Raw genomic sequence first — 14,015 nt, 5'->3', positions numbered from 1 at the left:
CATCATTCTGGCAGCTAGGCTGAGAACAGAGGCAGTGGCAGAAGTAGGCAGTCTAGGAAATACACTGCCACTGTAAAACAGGAGGGCAACCTGGCCTAGACCAGGCATGGGCCCTCACTCCACCACCCAGCCAATGGCTGTTGGGTGATTAGGTCTACTTTTGCAATTGAACAATTCCCATCAGGCCTTCTTCTGTGTGTCTACAGGGACCAGCTCAGCTTCCTTTTCCTGCTTTTCTTCTATTTCCAAACAAATCTCCATCAACAGAGGCAGCCAAACCTTGTTACTCTTCTCAGAATTCTGGAAAAATCAACTCAGAGTAAGGAACATAATCTGGCTTGAAAATAAGGCATAAAATGAAAGACTCTTGGTCAGCCCCCTGCAGCACTGGTCATTCCCTCCACGGTGGATGACCAGTTTCCCAGCACACTCCCTTCCCTCCTAGGGCACTGACTCTGGACCTAAAGGGAATTCTTAGATGACCACCATGGAGCACCAAAGCGGCTGATGACTCCTAGATTTTTAGGGTGAAAACTACTACCAGGAGCAATTAATAGCTGAGGGGAAGCCAGTGAAAAGAAAGAAAGTGTGTGTGTGGTTTTTTTTTTAATGCATGAGTGAATACACTCATGCAAGTGTGTGAGTGTGTATATGCGTATGGAAGAGAGTTAGAGGGAGAACATATGAAACCAAAGTGTGTGTGAGAGAGAGAGAGAGAGAGAGAGAGAAAGAAAGAAAGCATTTAAGCACAAGTAATTTAGACTTAGCCTGTGTGTGTATGTATGTATGTGTATGGTTTTGTTTTTAATTTTTAATGTTATTGCTATTATAAAGAGGAGTTACAGTTACATAAGTCAGGTAAAGAGTACATTTCTTTTTGGATAATGTTACCTCTTCCCTTTCTCTCTCCCAGTTTTTCCCTCCCATCTCTTCTTGCAGTTCATTTTCAACATAGTGTCTAGTAAATATCACTGCTGTATTTGTTTACCCTTTGTCCCTCCATTTCTGTGGTGTGTGTGTGTGTGTGTGTGCCATCCTGGGGCTTGAACAGGGCCTAGGTGCTGTTCCTGAGCTTTTATTTTTCTCTCTCTCTCAAAGCTAGTGTTCCACTTAAACCACAGGCTCATTTTTGGTTTTTGGTGGTTAACTGGAGATAAAAAGCTCAGGGACTTTCCTTACCCGGCTGGCTTTGAACCAAGATCCTAAGATCTTAGCCTCCTGAGTAGCCAATAAAGCCCAGCTTTTTATTATTATTATCCTTCCTTCCTTCCTTCTTTCCTTCCTTCCTTTCTTTCTTTCTTTCTTTTTGTTGTTGTTGTTGGTCATGGGGCTTAACACTGGACCTGGGTGCTGTCCTTGAGCTCTTCAGCTCAAGGCAAGCACTCTACCACGTGAGCCACAGCACCACTTCCGGTTTTCAGGTAGTTAATTGGAGATAAAAGACATAGACTTTCCTTCTCGGGGGTGGCTTTGAACCTCGATCCTCAGATCTCAGCCTCCTGAGTAGTTAGGATTATAGGCGTGAGCCACTGATGCCCAGCTATTATTATTTCTTTTAAGCTAGAGTATAAAACTTGTCATCCATAGAGACCCTGGAAGCAAGATGGTGGGTCTGGAACTTGTAACATCACCCTTTAAGGTAAAACAGTACTGACAGGCCTAAAATTGCTATTTATGAGGTTCTAAGTTAAAGAACACATACATACAAAGAAAGATGCCACCCACGGAGATAATAAATCAATTTCAGCTGCAAAGCTCAAGGGGAAGAAAAACAGGCTTGCTGGCTTTCAAGTTTTACTTAACACTTGGCCAGAGTTGGATAACCACTCTGTTATGCAGTGGATCTTAAATCTTTGTGGAGTCACAGACCCTTTTGAATATTTTATGAAAACTACTGACCTCCTCTGAAAAATGAATGTTCACACACGATTCTGTATCATTTCAAGAAGCTTATGACCCTGAACCACCACAGATACAAATTAATAAAACAAAACAAAAAACTCAGGAGTATCAGTTTCAAGAGTGTGTTTTGCCTTCGGTTATCCATCAGTCCACTAATTCTTCAGACATTGCTTTCTCTAGCCCTGCTCTTGTTTCCTCCGCTAAAGCTGCTCATAAGCATTTATGGATATTTGCATAATATGTGCATTTCAGGGTTTCTAAAAGAAGGTAGCCTGGCTGGGATGATTTAAGTGTGCTTCTTACAGGAATTGTTGGAGGAATGTTAAACAGTACATGGATGTGCTGTGCTAGCTATATTTTCTTGTTGTCCTCTCCAGCATGGAGGGTACATCAATCTAGTTTGTTCTCTTCATTCAGCTTCATAAAAAGATTGAAGAGTAGCTATTTGAGATAGTCGATTCCAATACATCTCATACTTTTGTGCATCAGAATCACAGAGAGCTGTTTGAATGCAAATTTTTGAAGTCTTTTCCCTACTATATTTAATTCAGTAAGTCTAAAGTGAGGACCCCAAATTTGCATTCAAACAGCCCCAGGTGATCTTGATGACAGGAGTCCCAGATTCCTTTTGAAAGTCATAGATTTCTTCTCTCTCTCTCTCTCTCTCTTCCCCTCTTTCTTTGTGTGTGTGTGTGTGTGTGTGTGTGTGTGTGTGTGTGTGTGTGTGTGTGTGTGTGTGTGTGTGTGTTGTGTGCAGGTCCTAGAGCTTGAACTCAGTTAGCACTCTACCTGTGGAATCACAGCTCCATGTCCAGCTTTTTGGTGGTTAATTGGAGATAAGAGTCTCATAGACTTACCTGCCTGGGCTGGCTTCAAAGCATGATCTTAAGATCTCAGCCTCCTGAATAGCTAGGATTACAGGCATGAGCCAGAAGCTCATGGGACCTACCCACATTTTTGTGACCTTTCCTTCTTTATAACCTGGAGGACAGATCCCCTTAACTTTTGCTGCCTACCTCCCAAATTGTCAGTAGCATTGAATAATACCAAGCTCACTGCTAGCTCAGGGATCCTGTATCTGTTCTTTTAGCCAAAAACAAAAACAAAAAACCTTCTGTCCTTATAGTCCCAGGGCTTTCTCCATTTTAAAAAATCAGTGTTCAAACTCTCCCTGCTCTGTCTTTGCTGAGCATCCTCTGGGAGAGAGATGCTACTGCTCTCCACCTGCCTACACAATCCTGATTTTACTTTCAGCCTTTATCACAACCTGACTCATATGTCTTACTGACTAATGTCTGCAGATACAGTGCCAGGAACACAAGGATGAGTCAGAGAGAGAGAGAGAGAAAGAGTGCATGAGCACATGCACACCAGTCCTGGACTTTGAACACAGGGCCTGGGCACTGTCCCTAAGCTTTATTTTGCTCAAGGCTGGTATTCTATTACTTGAGCCACAGCTCCACTTTCAGTCTTTTTTGGTCATTAACTAGAGCTAAGAGTCTCATAGACTTTCCTGTTGAAGTGGCCTTGATCTTCAGATCTTAGCCTCCTGCATAGCTATGAGCTGCCAGCACCTGGTCTCGGGAAATATTTTAAAATAATCAATGAATGTAATTTTTTGTAATTTACTCTGTTTTACATCTTTATGATCTTTCTTGAACTTTTTTTAAACTTTTAACCAAGGTCAGTGAAAGTTTTCCAGCTATTTCTGCCATTATAATAATAATAATAAAATTAGGTAACTATGCTTAGATACTAGAGAACATAGAAAGCACTTACTTTAATGGAGCGCAACTCAGCTCATTATTCAACATGATTAGACCATGGTAGCCAAAAAGAAGACCATAAGGGAAAAGCAGCACTCCTTTGGAGAGCTGGAGGAAACTGATAATCTCACCAACTGAATGCTTCCATTTATTAGTGCAATAAAAATAGATTATGGATAGATGGCTGCATGCCAAGTATGTTAGAGATAAAAATAATAATAAAACAGAAAATAGAGTCACTGCCCTTGGAGTGCTTTCCTAGCACTAGTGGGAAGGAGGAGAAAACTGCACAACATAAATGCCACACACTAGACAGCATATGCTTTGGGAGAAAGCATGAGGGGGCGCGGAGGGAGAGAGAGTGTATTTGTAACTTGAACTGGAATAGTCAGGAAGACCTTACTGAGGTGATATTTGGAGAACATTCCAATGGGAAAAGGAAAAGGCCATATAAATATCTTAGTGAAGAGTATGCTGGCCAGTAGCATGGTGCACATCTGTAATCCCAGCTATTCAGAATACTGAGATCAAGAGGATCATAGCTGGAGGCCAACCAAGGCAAAGTGTTAGCAAAGCCCCATCTAATCAGCAGTATTTGGTGATGCACACCTGTTAGTCCAGTTAAACAGGAAGCTGTAGTTAGGAGGATTATGGCTCAAAGTCAGCCCCAGGCATAAACTCAAGACCCTACCTGCAAAATAATTAAAAGCAAGTATTTGGAGAAAGCAGTAGTGTAAGAAGCAACCTAAAAGATGCTTTCAGAGAAAAAAAAAAAAGATTCTTTTGTTGTATCCTATGAATTCACTGAAAGTACCCCAACTTTGTACCTGTGCCCTGTGTTCTGAGCTAGTCTCTGCTGCAGACTCTTGGCAATCATGTTGGGCTCCAGGAAAGAAAAGATTCACTGAGATCATCACTGGAAGACACACTGTCCCTTGAACAGGCAATGCCTTCTTCTGATCTATCTTCTTAGAGAAAACAGCCAAAAACTCAGGGGACCACCTTGTTTCCATTCTGATCCAGTCATGAAGTGACAACAATTCTCCAGAACTTCTCCAAGGACAACAATTGAGCTAAAGGTCAACCAGGCCACACCCGTGACCTGGGAATGTTTTACCCAAGGCCTTTCTCACCCCCTATTCTCCCTTTTCCCTATTTAACCTGAAGCCAATGTCTGGCCCCTTAAAGACGGCTGAAGTGCTGCTTCCCATGACTGCCATGCAATAAATCTCCTTTCTATGCCCTTTGCCATGTGTCTTTATCACATGGGTTCATGGAGAGCCACGGAAGATGTGCGAGAAGGGGCCAGCATGGTAAAGCCACAGATGCCAGCAGGTAGAAGAGAGAATTGTAGTCTGCAGCGCATTTGTGTTGATATAGTTAGCATAAGCTTTCGAGTTTTATCTGTAAACACCCACCTCTGCCTTAAGGAGGTGATGGCCATTGGCATTAAGGTTGTGATCAGGGGGAAATTCCTTAGGGTGGACGATTACATCAGCATACTTTCCTAATCTGTATTTTAAACACAACAAGCATTTCCAGAGGCCTGGCGGCAGACATAACTATAAATATATTAAACTCATAATCTGCACACACTGCCGGCCTGCTGAAGATTCCCGCCCACTTTGAGTCAAGAAACTTCCAAAGGCAATTACATTTGGCTATCCAAAACTTGCAGCTAAGCCGAGCTAAGGAAAACCAGAGCTTACTTCAATGGCATGACAAAATAACACCATCCCTACTCCTGCCCTCAACCTTTTTTCCTTTAGCATGAGGAAACCTGCTCGCATCCCTAGCTCTGTGGAGCAAAGCCCAGGTAAGATGCAGGTGGAGGGGCTAGGAAGGTGGCTCAGTGGTAGAGCACTTGCCTTGCATGCTCGAGGCCCTGGGTTCGATTCCTTAGCACCACATAAGCAAAAAGAAAAAAGCCGGAAGTGGCGCTGTGGCTCACGTGGTAGAGCGCTAGCCTTGAGCTGAAGAGCTGAGGGACAGCGCCCAGGCCCAGAGTTCAAGCCCCACGACCGGACCCAAAAAAAAAAAGGACGCAGGTGGATAGGACAGTTCAGGAAACTAAGGAGGGACCCAGGTACAAAGCTGATCCTAAATACCTTGCTGGGCTATGTCCTATTCTGCCTGTTCTGCCCAGACTTGCCACAGTACTGGGGTTGAAAGCCAGAGCCTCATCCACAATGCCTCACCATGCTGGGCAAGCACTCTTCCACTGAGCTAATCACACACACACACACACACACACACACACCCTCCACTGCTACCTTCTTTCTGTTTTTTCATACTGCTGCTGGTCTGGGAGGGAAATGGAGCATTAGACTGAGTCCCTAATGCATAACATGGGTTTAGATTTTGTTTTTGTTTTGTTATTTTTTTGTCAGCTGTGGGTCTTGAACTCTGGGCTTGGGTGCTGTCCCCGCACTCTTCAGCTCAAGGCGAGCGCTCTACCACTTGAGCCACAGCACCACTTCCAGTTTTCTAGTGGTTTACTGGAGATAAGAGTCTCATGGACTTTCCTGCCCAGACTGGCTTTGACCTGTGATCCTCAGATCTCAGCCTCCTGAGTAGCTAGGATTACAGGCATGAGTCACTGGCACCTGGCATAACATGAGTTTTGAAAGACTGAGACCAAGAAGCAGCCAGGTATCTCTGTGATGAGGATTTGTGATACTGCACTGTTGGATGTGTAATTATGTAATTATTCATCATGTAGGTGGTGGGCTGAACACAAATCAGTCAAAACATCTGCCTCACCGGGCGCTGGTGGCTCACGCCTGTAATCCTAGTTACTCAGGAGGCTGAGATCTGAGGATCGCGGTTCACAGCCAGCCCGGGCAGGAAAGACTGTGAGACTCCTATCTCCAATAAACCACCAGAAAACCAGAAGTGGCATTGTAGCTCAAGTGGTAGAGCGCTCGCCTTGAGCTGAAGAGCTGAGGGACAGCGCCCAGGCCCAGAGTTCAAGCCCCACGACTGACAAAAAAAAAAAACAAACATCTGCCTCTAATCACCGGCAGTTTGGCTCTCCAAATAAACTCTTTTCTGCCTGAACCACATGGCAGTCTCTTTTCAGCAACCTTTACAAGGGCTATCTCTGAAGCCCTGAGGAAGAACTGTCCAGGTTAAACGACGCTGAGTAGAATGAAGACTCAAGATCTAGCTGAGTAAAGATGAAAAGAGGTTGTGAAGCAGGATATAGGGGAATAGAAAAAAAGACATCCCTGAGATCCAGACCAGGTAAAAGGAGGTCTCGAGCGGAATCGGGAGCATGAGGCTGGAGGGGTTAGAGATGAGTCCAGTTTATGGCTGCCTTACTTTTGCATAAATCCTGAACTAGGCAGATGGACCCAAGTGACTGTTTTTATGGTCAGGACAGAGGTATAATCGGGTGGGTGATGGGTGGGAACCAGGAGGCAGAAGTTAAAGAAACAGTCAATGATAGGTTTGAGGACTTGGTGCCCTTCTCCCTTAAGAGGGCAGTAGGTCTAAGGTCTCGGGGTCAACTTGATGATCCTGGGAAGTCCCTGCCCTGCATCCCTACCTGTGCATAAAAATCTTTTAAGCTTCTATTTCCCAGATGCTGTACCATTCCCTGATAGGACACACAAATCTCCACCCCAGTTGCAACAGTCTTAGTATACTTCTTCTCGGAACGTGACTCTTACTGCAATTCCCACAGCCCACATAATGTGATCCACCCTGTAAATTTTGTTTAAATTTTCCCACACCCGTCAACTGCTGCTGCCTATATTCCTACTTGGAGCAGCCCAGCAGGTCTGTCCCCCAGTAAAGCCTTGGGCCCTATTGGTCACTCGCCTCTCATTTCTTACAGTGGAGAACAGTCACCACTTGGGTGGGCTCGTGTGTGTGTGTATGTGTGTGTGTGTGTGTGTGTGTGTGTGTGTGTGATTGAATTCAGAGCCTGGGCCCTGCTCCTCATCTTTTTGTGCTCAAGTGCTTTACAGCGTGAGCTACAACACCATGTCCAGCTATTTGCCAATTAACTGGAGAGTTTTACAAACTTTCCTGCCCAAGCTGCTTTTGAACAGCAATCCCCAGATCTCAGCCTCCTGAGTAGCTAGGATTACAGGCATGAGCCAGTGGTGCCCCATCTAGGTGGGATTATTTAATGAATAAAGAAGAGGAATGTAAAGTAAGGTGATAGAGGTTAAGTGTGTCTGAGACAGAAGAGTTAAATTTATGACAGGAGGTCTTTGGAGTCAAGAGTTTGTTGAGGTGATGGAGGGGAGGAGGAATATCTTGGGGTATCCCTTGAAATCCAGGAAGAAGAAAGTTGCTCCTAGGCGGTGAAGAAGTTCTCCACCCAATAGAGGAAATGGGCAGTTGGGAAGGACTAGGAAGGAGTGCATGAAAGAGTGAGATCCAAAGATGCAGTGCAATGAGAAGTTTTAGGGGGAACTTCTGTGCTTGCTTTCATTCCAATGATGGAGAAAGAGGCCTTTTAATGAGGCCTTTTGAAGAGGCCTGGCAAAGTCAGTAAGAAGAGATAAACTAGCTCTGATGCCTGTGAGGATAGAGATCACCTTTCCCAATACCGCCCTGGTAACCCTTGGGCCCATAAGAACAGATGACTAGCTCTGGTACTGTAAGAAAGAGATCATCTTTCCCGATACCATCCCAGTGACCCCAAGATCCGTGAACTCGTCTAGCCTTTGTCAAAGGCTGCAAAATATAAGACTCGTCCATCACTTAGACAGAAAAGTGGCCTGGATCTGTGGTGTCCATGGGGGCATGGAAATTGTGGTTGGACCTGGGGAGGCAGGGGGAGGAAGTGGGGAGGAGATGGTCTGCCTCCCTTGGAAGGCAATCCATTTTCCAATGTCCCCATTGCCCACAGAGGGCTATAAGGGCCATCTGAGGTTGGGACAGGTTTTTTGGCCTAGTGTCCCAAATTACCACAGCAGAAACAGGCCCCAGGATGCTGTCCAGAGGGAGCCCTTGAGGGGTACCTGGGATCAGCCAGGGAGGATTTCTTTTAGATAATGGATGATAGCATCTGACACTTCAGTTTTGCCTGCAGTCCTGTTATACAGGGTCCTCTTCTTCCCTGTTATTAAACACCCTAAAGAACATATTGAGTGAGTCCTGGTGGGGTATCTAGGTGCCTCTCTCCAGTTTTTCTAGTTTTCTTTTTCTATCTGGGGCAAATTGGTGAATGATGTGGAGATGGGGAAGGATGTTCCCTCTGAGAAGTGGGGTCCATGCTAATATATTCATCGTGACCTCAGTGAAATGGGTCAGGAAGAGGAAAGGATTTTAATCTGGGCCATGAGTGACTTCCTGTGATTTGTCATAGTTGGCTTGTTTATGGCTGGTTTCCCCCCCCCCCCACACACACACACATTCCAGCTATAAGGCAAATGATCATATGATCCCAGGCTCCAATGCCAGGTTCTCCCATCTGGTAGTCCGGTGCAGTTCTGTATAGATTACTGCAATGGTTGTAACCATTTGGCTGCTGCTCATGTAAATGACCAGCTGAGTGCCAGATTCTTTCTTTCTCATCTGGAGTAAGGGTTGAATTGAGGATATAATACATGTCTTCCCAAGTTAGATAACACACCTGGCTCAGGCAGGAAATTTTCCTCCTGAATTTGTTGTGGGGGCCTGAAAATGAGCCCAATTATTCCACTCCATGTGCTATCTGAGAGTGTAAAAGGCCTGTGCACGCTCACAGGACCTCTCCACTCACACCACTTCCCACAGAGGAAGGACAGAAATGGCACCAGTGTGAGACCGCGTGTGAGAAGAAGTCCAAGGAGGTCAGGGGTTAGTTGGGATATCGGGAATAGCAGGGGACACTGTTGGGGTCTGGAAGAAGGGGAATATTAGCTGGAGAGGATGACTCTGTAAAGGGAGAGAGTTGAATAGAAAGAGGAAGAGGCAGGGGATAATGAGAGGTAGATTGGAGGAGGTTTTAGGGTGGTCATTGAGCAACAGGATCTAATAGGCAGGACAACACTGAAGGGAGAAGAAAGCTTGACTATAAGGAAGCTCTTGCCATCTGCCATTTCTCTGTAGGAAGTTATCAAGCTCTTCAACCCAGGCCATAAGGACTGTCTTTCCTGTCTATAGTTGCAACCAAATAAAGGTGGACAGGCAAAAAAGAACGTTTGATTTTTAGATCGACTTTTAGTCCAAAGGCAGCATGATATTTTAAGAGGCAGCCCAGGGGTGAGTCAGGAGGAAATTTTTGATTGAGAGATGCCCATTGGGTTAGGAAGGCTAAGAGCTGGGGTCAAATGGTGCTTCCTGGAGTATCCTCAAAGAAGCAACCTGAGGCTGGACCAAAGAAAGTCTGGGGTGCAAATGGGCATTTCCAAACGGTCCATTGTCAGTTGTGGTGACTGATAAAAATCCTTTGTGGGCCTAGGCTGTGAGGCCTGGCAGCAAAATCTGTTTCCTTGTTCCCATTTATTCCAGTAATAAAATGGTAACAATTCTCCAGAATTTCTCCAGAGACAAGGCCGAGATCACGATCAACCAGGCCACACAAGTGATCTGGGACTGTTTGTTTTTTTTTTTAATATGTTAGTTTTAATTACCTTTTTTTTTTTTTTTTTGGGTCCGGTTGTGGGGCCTGAACTCTGGGCCTGAGCGCTGTCCCTCAGCTCTTCAGCTCAAGGCTAGGGCTCTACCACTTGAGCCACAGCGCCACTTCCGGCTTTTTTTCTTTTTGCTTATGTGGTGCTGAGGAATCGAACCCAGGGCCTCAGGCATGCAAAGCAAGCACTCTACCATTGAGCCACCTTCTCAGCCCTGGGACTGTTTTAACTCTGCATTCTTCTCACTCTCTGCCCCATTTCACCCTGTTTCACCTGAGACCAATGCCTGTCCCCTTGAAGATGGCTGAAGATGGGCTGAAGTGTTGTCTTCTCATGGTTTCTGTGTAAGAAATCTCCTTTTTCTGCCCTTCACCATGTCTCTTTATTTGGCATGTGGAGGCAAGTAGCCAGGCCAAATTTGGGACTCCTGGACTTTGGGCCTTGAATCTAAAAACTTGGCTTCAGTGCCAACTTCATTCTGAAACTTGTCCCAATTCTTCTTGGAAACCACATAGTAAAACGGGAGAATTTTTTAAAGAGCACAAAATTGTTTCCAGTGAAATCAGGAGACAAGAAATCTGCCAGCTCCATTTACGGAACTGCCAAGAGTGACCCAAGAATTACATCTCAGAAATCTCCAGCAAACTACTCCTTTGAAGAGGGAATGTATGTAGCCCTCAGGGAAGGGCTGAAAGCAGGGATTTGATTGAAGAATATGGGAGGATGGGAAAGGGTAAGAAAGGGGCAAAAAGGTGAAGAAGGGACCAGAGTTAGCATATCTTAACAAGTCCCTGGTCCAAAAGCATTAGAACTTTTTCAGAGGTAACTCTTATCACCTAGTCAAATTAATTGATAAAGCACCTAAGGGAGTATAGGGTTGACGGGAGAAGCAACCTTGCACCAGGGTAAGTCCAGAGGGTCAGAAGTTTGACTGTCCCTCATATCACACTGAAAGGAAGTAAGTCTTCCTCTGCTCACAGGCAGCTGACCTCTGAAGTTACTAATTCAGGAAAGCTACTCTCTGACTGTTGTAGTTAATCTTCGCTGTCAATGTGATTGGATAAGGGAATGTGCATGTGTGCGTGTTCAGCCCCCATTCCCAGGGTTTGAACTCAGAGCCTGGCACTGTCCCTGAGCTTCTTTGCTCAAGACTAGTGACTAGTGCTCTACCACTTGAGCTAACAGCTCCACTTTTGGCTTTACTGATAATTCATTGAGATAAGAGTCCCACGTACTTTCCTACTTAGGCTGGCTTCAAATCACAATCATCTGATCTCAGCCTCCTAAGTAGCTAGGTTTAGTCATGAGCCACTGGCATCCAGCTTTAAATTTCTTTTTGACTTTATAGAAAAGCTACTTTGTGGTTCTGAAACTTCAAATAAATAGTCCATGAATTATAAGTAGCACAATAATTTTATTTACCATGGCACCACAACCTATATCACTTACCTGACTTGGGGTATTTGATATAAAGCATTGGTACCAGGTATAAATTTGTTATCCACTGAAAGGGCCAAGTGACAACTATAAGATATGGCAATAGAAACTTCTAGAACAATCTATCATACCCTTGTAGCTTAGGAAGCAAAAGTAAGCAATGAACATAGGAAAGAGGCTCTGTGGGACTGAAACTCTGGCCTCTGAGGCAGAGGACTTGCTTAGATGGCACTGGTGTCTCTGAGCTCAGAGTAATGGGCTCTACAGTGGCTGCGTTCCCTGTCCTTGAGGAGGGGAAGCTACCTTTGCAGGGCCAGTTAGCCACCTGGCCTTCAGTGATGGACATAGACAAGCTGGGGCTATGGCAGCTACAGGAATGAACTGCCACCTCTGCTGTGGAGAAAGGATCTCCTCAGGGTGGAGATCTCAGCAACAGGAAATGGGCAGCCACCAGCCAGGATACTGTGGTCTCTGGTGGCACCCACTTGTCCACAAAGCTTCCTATGCAGCAGCTGCAAATGCCCAAGTGAGATTTGCAGCCTCATCACTGATACCACCTTATGGGAAAGATGGTTTTGGAGCTAGTAGGTCATATCTTAATAACCGGTACAAGCACAGATAAGGAAAAATATTCTGGAAAGCAAGTTGAGATTTCTGATATTACATTAAAAACTACACATCAGAATAAACAAATCAGGATACACTTCTGATTGGTTCATGTTGTTGAATTTAGCTGGAATTGTCCATTTTGATTGCTATCTAAAATTCCATAGCAATTTATGTATTGTCCAGATGCAAAGCTTTTGGGTTATTTCAATATTGGGTTACAGCTACAAAGCCATTAAGAATGTTCATGTTCATGTCATCTAATATACTAATGAAGATTTTCTCTTAAATATAAGTGGAGGGCTGGGAAGATGGCTCAGTGGTAGAGTGTTTGCTTTGCATGCATGCGGCCCTGGGTTCGATTCCTCAGCACCACATAAGCAGAAAAAGCCAGAAGTGGCACTGTGTCTCAAGTGGTAGAGTGCTAACCTTGAGCTGAAGAGCTGAGGGACAGTGCCTAGGCCCAGAGTTCAGGCCCCACAACCGACCAAAAAAAAAAAAAAAGTAGTGGAGGTATGGAATTGCTGGCTCAGAATGTTTGTAAATACTTAACTTTATAATACTTTTCCAGACTATTTTTCATAGTCATTCCAATTTCCACGGCAACCTGGACTGTCAGAGCCCATTGGTGGCAATTCTCTCCAGAGCTCACTATTATCAAATCCTTTTAAGCATGGAAAATGTGAATATGAGACCCATGGGCTGAAGATGTGGCTCAGTATTTTTACTAGTACCTTGCAAAAAAGTTACTTGTTTTAAAAGACTACAAAAGGATACAGACCAGCCAGGGACCACAGAATTTTTGGCAAAAACTTCCTGGGTATGGTTGTCTACATGGCATCTCCCTTTGGATGCCTAACCGACATTTTAAACTCAGCGTGTTTGAAAATGACTTTCTGACAGTCCCACCAAACTCTGGCAGCCCTCTACCTTTCGATCCTAGGTTAGTTAAAGCCAATTTCATCTTCCTGGTTGCTAAGATGAAAAAACCCTTGGAGCCATCTTGTGTCTTCTGAAACCTCCTCCTGCCCCCCCCCCCCATATTCCTTATCCACATTATCAACAATTGAATTGACCTGCAATGAGTCACTAATCTGATCACTTGGCATGATCGTCACTGCACTGCCACCCTGCATAGCCATAGCCACTCTCCACCTGGGTGATCACAAGAGGCCCCTGATCATACGCCCTGATTCCATCTTTGTCTCTGGTCAGGTTTTTTTCCACCAAGCACGGGACTCTAAAAATGTAAGTTAGGTCAGTGCTGATGGCTCATGCCTGTAATCCTAGCTACTCAGGAGGCTGAGATCTGAGGATTGTAGTTCAAAGCCAGCCTGGGCAGAAAGGCTGTGAGACTCTTCTCTCCAATAAACCACCAGAAAATCAGAAGTGGCACTGTGGCTCAAGTGGTAGAGCCCTAGCCTTGAACTGAAGAGCTGAGGGACAGTGTCCAGGCCCAGAGTTCAAGCCTCACAACCTTACACCTCTACTCCAAATCCTCTCATGGGTCCCAAGATATCTAATGTAAAGCAAAGGTGTAAAAATCCTATCATCTCGAACTCCATCAACAAAGTTCACTGTGAGCTGCCCCTCACCCCCACCAAACTTCAGCCTCCTCCATTACTCCTCTCCCTTGACTCATTCTCCCACCACATTGTCTCCTCACTGTTTCTCAGATAAACACAACTGCTCAGAGCCTTTTTACTAGCTGTGCACTCTGGATTATTTT

The sequence above is a fragment of the Dipodomys spectabilis genome, unplaced genomic scaffold (assembly GCF_019054845.1).
Source record: "Dipodomys spectabilis isolate Male_0828 unplaced genomic scaffold, ASM1905484v1 ptg000039l, whole genome shotgun sequence".
NCBI lineage: Eukaryota > Metazoa > Chordata > Mammalia > Rodentia > Heteromyidae > Dipodomys > Dipodomys spectabilis.
The sequence above is the reverse complement of the archived record's forward strand: the minus strand, read 5'-3'. Positions refer to the sequence as shown.